A 9984-nucleotide genomic window follows, 5' to 3' on the forward strand; every position below is an offset into this window, starting at 1 on the left:
CCACCCCTGGCCCAGTGCTCCTTGTACCCCGTACGCAGGTTCGTTGGGTTGTGTGGAATCCCAGCCTCCCGGTGGAGAGTCTTATCTGTCTCTCCGGCCCTCGCTCGGTGTGCACGCCGGGTGCGCTAGCGCACACCTCACGCTCGCCGGCTTAAAGGAGTCCAGTCAGTTAGCCTCAGTCTCTGCTTTGCGCTCGGGATGTACCCTTGAGATTTGCATGTTGGTTCCCTCTTTTGTAAATGGGAACGATGATATTTGATGAAGATTAAACGGCCCAGTCGTGAAAGGTACTTGTGGAGTGACAGGCATATCAGTAAATGGAAGTTATCATTACTGTACAAAGTGCCAGGCGGGAAATAGACCCCTGTCCCGAGAAGGGCAGAGAAGAAATAAGACACGTAAAAGCGTTCTTAGTATAGATTGTCCGTACCTTGCTTCAGTTTTAAATTCCAGATGTTAAAAACCTGGCGCCATCTCCCTTCCCCAGCTGTTCAATTTCTTCTTTCCAAAGCACTTAGTGCCTCTTAAAATACTACATAATTTGCTTTTATGTTTGTGTCTGTCAGCTTCTCCAGAATGTAAGCTTTTAAAGGGCAAGCGTTCTTTGTTATGTTCCCTCTTGCTTCCCCAGAGCCTTTACAACACGGGCCAGTGTAGAGTAGATGCTCAATAAATATTTGATGGATGGAACAAATGAATGTGAATTGTTTTGTCTGGTGGCAGGGGTAAGATAGTTGAGATGGCTTATGTGGGAGGGAAATAAGACTATCCAGACGCTGGTAGCATATCCTAGAATGAAAAATCCGGGAATATGATATGAGAAATGGGAAGCATTTCAGAGATACACACTGCACAGTGACTTATGAGCTATTTGATTATACAAAGATCAGTTTCATGTATTTTGAAATCCTCAACAATAAAAATGTTATCAAGCCACTCAAAACACACATGCACTTTGTATACCTCTGTGTGTGTGTGTGTGTGTGTGTGTGTGTGTGTGTGTGTGTTTATTTTTTTATAAGGGGCAAGACTTGGCAAATACGAACAAAATCTTTTTACTACCTTTACTGCCCATTACTTTTGCTGGTGTTTCTTCAGGTCTGGAATACCCTTTCTGGTTTAGACCAATTCAAATCCTTCTTGGCCTTCAAAGTTCTGTACATGTTACTCACTACTTAGCAAAACAGAAGTGGCCCTACCTTCACTTCCTATGGTTTACAATTTAGTTGAAAAGCAGACACAATGCATAGATAAGTTGTGATAAATCTATTACAACCTAAGGGGGAAAGTGGCATACTTTACATTTACAAATTGAATTTTGTTTAAAAAAAAATGTGTTAAAAAAAATATATATATATGAACTGAATTTGTTAGAACTTAGTACTATAAGTAGTTAGTTTTGCTGGTCAGTTCAGGCAATAGAATAAATTAATCTATATTAAATTTAATAGTGTAGTTTAGGGGCACTTGGGTGGCTCAGTGGGTTAAGCCTCTGCCTTCGGCTCAGGTCATGATGAGATGGGATGGAGCCCTGCATCAGGCTCTCTGCTCAGCAGGGAACCTGCTTCCCCCCTCTCTCTGCCTGATGCTCTGCCTACTTGTGATCTCTTTCTCTGTCAAATAAATAAATAAAATCTTTTTTTAAAAATTTAACACTGTAGTTTAAAATGCTTGAGGGAATTTAAGTCATAAATGGAACTGATTGTTGAACAAAATTTGGTCTATTGAATTTGAAAGACCAAATGTTTAAGCCCCCCCTTGAAAGTGATTATTAAAATTTATTAGACTTATAAATAGAATGTTGAGATTTATAAAGATAAAGACTTAAGAAAAACCAAATTAAAAAAGAAAAAGAAAAACTAAATTTTACAATGTATATGACTAATAAATTGAACATTAATTTTGAAATAATTTAAAGATTAATTTCAAAAAAGAAAATAATGATAACTGTATATTCTATACATAAATGTTATCTGCAGAAACCCTGAAAAATTTACATTGGCAGCAAGCGTGGTTAATCACTGGCCTAATTTAACAGTGGAAGGTTTACTACTAAGATCCTTGGGCAGTAATAATCACCATTTCCTGAGCTCTTACTATCTTACTATCAGTCAGGAACTGTTCTGAGTACTTTTCACGTAACTCATTTGATTCTCACAACAATTCTGCGAAGTCAGTTGTTTTATTGTTCTCATTTTAAAGAAAGGGACTGAGACTCAGAGATGTTAAATGATTTGCCTACGGTCATTCTAGCGAGATAGCCTGAGCTAGTAAATGGGAGAGCTGGAATTTGAACCAATGAAGTTGTACAGTATAAATACACTTTTTTAAAAAAGATTCTACTTATTTATTTGACAGAGAGAGAAAGAGAGCTCAAGCAGGGGGAGCGGCAGGCAGAGGGAGAGGGAGAAGCAGACTCCCCACTGAGCTGGGAGCCCAATACCAGGCTTGATCCCAGGACCCTGAGATCATGACCTGAACTGAAGGCAGACGCTTAACTGACTGAGCCACCCAGGGGCCCCCAAATAGACTTTTAAGATAGGTATCTAGACTTACTCTCTCCGTAATTGCAGTACTCTGTACTTACACACTAGAGCTGAGATGAGTATCACAAATATTTCATTTAAAAGATACTGGATTATTCAGAATAGTCACAGCACTGACTATTGGGTATTGGTTTTATACATTTTTTCTTCCCTTCAAAAAAATCCTATAATAGTGTTAAATTATAATATTCTTTTTTTTTAAAGATTTTATTTATTTATTTGACAGACAGAGATCACAAGTAGGCAGAGCAGCAGGCAGAGAGAGAGGGGGAAGCAGGCTCCCCACCGAGCAGAGAGCCCGACGCGGGGCTCGATCCCAGGACCCTGGGATCATGACCCGAGCCGAAGGCAGAGGCTTAACCCACTGAGCCACCCAGGCGCCCCAAATTATAATATTCTTAAATGTGTCTGCAAACAACATAGAAGTATAACATAGAAAAACATGTAATAGAAAGTTAACCCTACTCTCCCCAGAGTTAACCATTATTAACAGTTCAGTATGCATCCTTTCAAACATTCTACCCATGTACAAATATCACATTCTTAAATACTCAATGTTTATGTATATATTGTCTGTAACCTTTTAATTCATAAATTCTGAAGATATTTCCTTGTAAGGAAAATGTCTGTATTTCATTTTCCCCTTAATTAATTAAATATTCCCTAACTTTATTTAAACACACTTCTTTTTTTTTTTTAAAGATTTTTTTTATTTACGTGACACACGGAGATCACAAGTAGGCAGAGAGGCAGGCAGAGAGAGAGGGGCAATCAGGCTCTCCGCTGAGCAGAGAGCCCTATGTGGGGCTCGATTCCAGGACCCTGGGATCATGGCCTGAGCCGAAGGCAGAGGCTTTAACCCACTGGGCCACCCAGGCGCCCCTAAACACACTTCTGATGACCATTAAGTTGTTTCTAATTTTTCGCTATTAAAAACAATGCCTAGGGGCTGGCTCAGTGGGTAGAGGATACATTCTTGATCTTGGGGTTGCAAGTTTGAGCCCCATATTGGGTATAGAGATTACTTTAAAAAAATAAAATCTTGGAAAAAAAAACAATGCTTACAAATGACCATACTTGTATATTTTTTGTGCATGTGTTTTTCTATAAGATAGATGCCTAGCTGCAAAATTGTTGATCAAAGACACCTTCTCATTTTTAATTCTAATACGTATTTACTAAATTTCCTTCCAATGGGTTATATTCATTTTCACTGCAGCTTTCAGAATTTAAAATAATTTTCGGGGCACATGGGTGGCTCAGTCAGTTAAGCATCTGCCTTCAGCTCAGGTCATGATCCCAGTGTCCTGGGACAGAGCCCCACATCTGGCTCTCTGCTCAGCAGGGAACCTGCTTCTCCCTTTCCCTCTGCCTGCCACTCTCCCTGCTTATTCTCTCTCTCTCTCTCTCTCCTTCTCTCCCTCTCTGCCAAATAAATAAATAAAATCTTTTTAAAAATTTTTAAATAAAATAATTTTCAATCTCATGAGAAAAATTCCAATTTAAAACTATTACCAGGCATTCATAAAAGGAGTAGAATTTACATACCATATTACAGTATTCCAAAATTTAATATGAGCCTGATTCCTAAGGCAGCCAGTATCTGGAACAGCATTTGCCATAACTTTCAGTGAAAGTTGCTGAACTCAGGAATGAGCTCAGGGTAAACCTTTCGTAAACTCCCTTACAAAATTCGATTCCACAGGCTCTGTTGCCATCTGGCGGCAATACCCCCCCTGATGATGCCGCCTCTCATGTGATTTCCGAGAAGTCCCTCATTCTACAGTTAATTACTTCCTCAATCTGTACAAGGCATTAATTATTTCATCATTCATGATTACTAAACATATTTTTTTAATTATGAGGAAATCACTTTACTTCTAAATTTCTTTCCGTTTCTTCCTTCCTTCCTTCCTTCCTTCCTTTCTTTCTTTCTTTTTTTTTTTTTTAGATTTAATTTATTTATGTGACAGAGAGAGACAGCAAGAGAGGGAACACAAGCAGGGGGAGTAGAAGGGGGAGAACAGGCTTCCCACCAAGCAGGTAGCCTGATGCGGGGCTCCATCCCAGAACCCTGGGATCATGACCTGAGCAGAAGATGCTTAATGAATGAGCTGCTCAGGCGCCTCTAAGTTTTTTACAGTTTCTTGAGACAATTAGCTGGAAGTGCACGTACCAAGAATATCCTGACTACGTCTTTTTTGAAGACTCTTATATAGATGAGGTTTCTTTTATTAACAGCTTTTGTTTCTACAGGAAGCCAAACATGTAAAACTTTCATTTTTTTATATTACTTCCCCGCTCATAATCTTCCCCTCTTTATTTTTTTTAAAGATTTTTTTTTATTTATTTGACAGATCACAAGTAGGCAGAGAGGCAGGCAGAGAGAGACAGGAGGAGGAGGCAGGCTCCCTGCTGAGCAGAGAGCCTGATGCGGGACTCAATCCCAGGACCCTGAGATCATGACCTGAGCTAAAGGCAGAGGCTTTAACCACTGAGCCACCCAGGCGCCCCAAATCGTCCCCTCTTTAAAAAAAAAAAAAAAAAAAAAAAAAAGTAAATGAGTCATAGAAATGGTGAGTTATTTGCATCCCAAACATCAGATACCTGCTGGTGTCCCACTCATATCTCCTTGGCATTTATGATTTCTGAGTATGAGATCCAAACTCCAACTGTCACATCTTTGCCTCAGAGCCCGCTTTGGGCACACGTCCACCAGGCTGAAGGTGCCACGGGAATACTGCATCCCCCTAAACTGAAAGCAGCCCTCAACCAGTGACAAGTGGGGGTTGACATATAAATACCATGATGGGTTGAATTGTGTCCCTCAAAATTTGTATATTGAAGTCCTAACTCCCAATACGTGAGAATGTGACCTTATTTGGCGATAGGATCATTAGAGAGATAAGCTGGTTAAAAGGAGGTCATAAAGGTGGGCCCTAACCATGACCTGTGTCCTTCTACAGAGGTGGAATTGGGACACAGAAACATACAGAGAAGTAAGATAACGATCTACCAGGCTAGGAGAGGGATCTAGAACAGCTCCTTCCCACACAGCCCTTAGAAGAAACCAACTCTGCTGACCACGTGACTTTGGACTTCTAAACTCCACAACTGTGAGATAACACATTTCTGTTGTTTAAGCCTGTCAGTATGGTATCTTATTATAGCAGCTTTAGCAAAGTAATATACCCCGCTCCCTCACACCTGTCAGGGACTAACACTGTGATCTGCATTTTGTGCTATTTCCCAGAGTCCCCTGTGAGATTCAGCTCCAACTGACCACAGTGGCAACATCCTTGATAACACAGTCTTTATTCACTTCCTTCTCTTCCCTTTTTCAGTTCCCATTTCACTACTAGTGTTCTCTGGGTTCACCTCTGAAGTAAACTACTTGATCTCAAACTCTCGAACTCTCAAACTCTTGAACTCCTGGTCTCCAGGCCTCCTTGAGGAACCCAAACTAAGATAGTTAGTATCAGAAATGGTGCTCAGATGTCAGGATGGCATTCTGGAATCAGACCCCTTCCCAGCCAGATGGTCACAAGGATCTCACTGCTTACGGAAGTGGAGTGGCGATGACCACCAAGCTGAAGCATCACAATCATTGGAGACCTCATCTGTAGGGACTCAGGACAGGATTCAGGGGGATGGTCTTATACAACATTCCTGACATTTGAGAGATATGGGGTGAAACGTAATTATAAGGACCAATAGAGTGGGTTGGTTGTCGACTGCCGTCGGTGTACCAAGGAGAATTACAAGCTTGGGTCACCAGGACTAACAAGAAAGCCAGAAAGCCTCTGTGGTAACACGGACAGAAATGCATTTTATAAAAGTTACCCAAAAAGTTACAAAGGAAACAGGAACAGGAACTTGAAATAATGTTACTCCAAACTAGCTTATCCTCATTTAGACCCTCCCCAAGTCAGATCCAGGGGGCATTCTGGTACATTCTGGAACAGGCAGGGGCAAATCCAGAAGGCCAGGATGTCACACAAACAGGCAATGCAGACACCTCCACCAACTTCCTCTGTTGCACACAAATTTCTCCTTCCAGCTCATATCTGTGGCCTCAGAGGACATTTCCTTCAACCCGGTGGGTGAGAAGAGCAAAAACACTCACACCCGGCTCAAGAGTAAATCAGGTCTGCATGTTAACTGTTGTTCATCTCTATGTGGACTGCTGCTCCATGACAGCTCCCCAGGATGAAGAGAACTGCTCCCCGTGGGCAGCGCATCAAGTAACACGGTCGGTCATCAGCCTGGTGTGAAAGGAGGAGGAGCCCCGGGTAAGCACAGACACGGACTGCGAGGCAATGGTGCATGACTTGACTGATGGATCAGGGAATGGGATCAGAAGACTCAAAACAAAAGAATGGGCAGCAAAATGTGAAATGTGTATTACTTACCAGCACCTGCAAGAAGCTACTCATTGAAGGAGATCCAGAGCAACCAGGTGGGTAGGATGACTCATCCAGGGATGTCCAGCCAGCCTCTGACCTTGGCCATGCCCCTCCATGGACTCATGGACAGAGAGCTGAGGGATGAAGACTCTTAAAAGGGCCTTTGCTCCCTAGGCCTGCCTTCGTGACTGCTGCTAAATGCCTGCACAATTAGTCCCTGAAGCTGAAGTCGACCCCTAAATATGTTGTCATCCCCCCAAAGGAGACCAACCAGCCACTTGGTGGAAACGTGATTCCACTGAACTCCTTCCACTCTAGAAGGAGCAGATTCACCTCTGCTGGGACTGATTCCAAGAACAGAGTCTCCTTTTCTGCTGGTCTTGTCTTGGCCAACAATGCTATCCAAAGGCTGAAAGAGTGTCTCATGTATAATTATGAAATCCCACACATCACCTTAGACCGGTATTTGCCAAATTATTTTTCATTATCCTATGGAGCCTTTTTAGACATTTTTTTCTAATTGCTGCTCCCGTGATATGTTAATTCTACAGATACACTGGATGTCTGTATATGCACCACTGTGTGTCTGTGCTTCAAACATAAGAAGAGTAAGATTGGTTTTCCCGGGATGCCTGGGTGGCCAGTGGGTTAAGCCTCTGCCTTCAGCTCAGGTCATGATCCCAGAGTCCTGGGATCAAGCCCCACATCAGGCTCTCTGCTCTGAGGGGAGCCTGCTTCCTCCTCTCTCTTCTGCCTGCCTCTCTGCCTACTTGTGATCTCTGTCAAATAAATAAATAAATTATTTTTTTAAAAAGATTAGTTTTCCCATCAAGAACCAATTTTCACCCCCCCATGAGAAATACTGCCCCCACTGAGAATGCATACGTGACACCAAGAGCTTTACTTTATAGAAGTTGGTGCCACGATGGGGAAAGGTCCATGGGCTCCACTTTGTCTGCTACATGCCATGTCACCTAGAAGCTGCTGTCCTGATAGGATGTTGGTGGCAGCTTGAGAATATGTTGCAGGATTGGGGTGCTGGTCTTAAAGATGAAGTCTTATAAGGTGCTTATACAGTCATAATATGGTACTGTGTGTTGACCCCAATAGATAGAAAACACAGGTCTGGGAGCAAAGGGATGAGAGTGGCCTCTGCCACCAGAGATCACACTGACCCACTCGGGAAACTGGTGCTTCCCATCTCATCAACTTCAGGCTCTGCTGGACTAGAGCATCTGGCTCTATGTGGTTGCTGGGAGATGCACCAACCAGGTGACACAGAAAGGGTCCCACTGGGGGGGTCTGGGTGGCTCAGTTGGTTAAGCAGCTGCCAGATCATGATCCCAGGGTCTTGAGATCGAGTCCCATGTCAGGCTCCCATGTCAGGCTGCCAGTGGAGAGTCTGATTTTCCCTCTCCTTCTGACAAGAGCCTGATAACCAAGGGCTAAGACCCCTTAGGGATGAGGGTTTGGGTCACCCCCACCAATCACACAACCCAGACAATCAGTAGACTTGCCAAGGGAGAAGGGCATCCAGAATGTGTGGTATTCATTTGCTAGGGCTGCTGTATCAAAATACCACAAACTGGTTGGTATAAACAATAGAAATTCATTTTCTTGCCGTTCTGGAAGCTGGCAATCCAAGATTAAGGTGCTGGTTGGTTTCCTCTGAGGCCTCTGCCCTCGGCTTGCCAATGGCTGTCTTCTGGTTATTTTTCACAAGGTCCTTTCATGCACACTCAGCCCTGGTGTGTCTCTTACGCTTCTTAGAAGGCCACCCATCAGACTAGATTAGTGCCCCACCCCAGGGACCTCATCAACTTCCTCACCTCTTTCAAGGCTCTGTCTCCAAGCACAGTCACGTCCTGAGGTACAGAGGTGTGGGACTTCAACATATAAATTTGGGGGGGCGGGCAGTGGCCAGAATACAGTTCATCCCATAACTGGCTGGTAGAGGAAGGAGAGGATGAATAGCAGTTTTAGACTCAGGACCATCTATAGCAAGGGACTATAGCTTGTCCTACTAAACCTCCTGGGTGAGTGTGTGTGTTGTGTGTGTGTGTGTGTGTGTGTGTGTAAACTGGAACTTGAAGAAGTGGTGGCAGGGTAGAGTCCATTCATGTGGGCACAGTAGATCTGACCCACACAGGGGTCAGCCACTGTCAAGGTACCATCCACATTCCCTCAACACTTAGCATTTCCTCCCACAGCAGCCCAGATTCCAACCACCAGGAACTGCCCCTCCCAAGGACTCTCTCCGCAATCTGGACCCCACTCTGCGGCCATTTCCGCATTTTGGGCAGATCAGAAATGCCAGGGAATTCGTGCCTCCCAGAGGTGGTCCTCAACCAGTGAGTGAAGGGAGCTGGGGAATGAATATGACCGCTCCGACCCACCGGGGAGCCATCCCTGAGGAGCATGTCCCACACGGTTCCCCAGGAGTCCCCAGATTGAAGCCCCAGTGCCCGCATTGCTGACTGGCTGGATAATGTAGCCTTTTGCTTTCCTGCCCTTCCCTCCTTCCTTCCATCCCCTTTACCTCCCCACTCCCATACAGGTGCCTTCTGGGATCACCTCCCCCCCCTAGAAAAAGGACCTGCACTCAAATTCTTATCTCAGGGTGGGCTTCCGGCGGAACTCAAATTAAGACACCCACGGTCTTCAGGGTAGCTCATATTTCCTAAACTTAATGTATATGCTTATTTGACTGGCTTCACTGCCTTTACACTCTGGGTTCTCTCTCAATTGGTTGTTTCTCCAGGTCCACTCTCTTTCATACTCACTACAGTGTGTCAGGTGCTGGGACACAGCAGGAAGAACTGACAGAGAGGGACCTGCTGCCATGAAGGTTACTGTCCAGGAGGGAAGCCAGACTTGAAACAATTAATTTCAAGCATGAGTCTTGTCATATCAAGGAAAATATGGGAGAGGAAAAGGACACAGCAGGGGGATCCAATCTAGTCTGGATTAAACTAGACAGTGGACGGTGCCTCCCCAAGGAAGTGACTTTGCCTGAAGGATCACAAAAATGC

Source organism: Enhydra lutris, unplaced genomic scaffold (genome assembly GCF_002288905.1).
Source record: "Enhydra lutris kenyoni isolate GAN:26980312 unplaced genomic scaffold, ASM228890v2 scaffoldscaffold8, whole genome shotgun sequence".
NCBI lineage: Eukaryota > Metazoa > Chordata > Mammalia > Carnivora > Mustelidae > Enhydra > Enhydra lutris.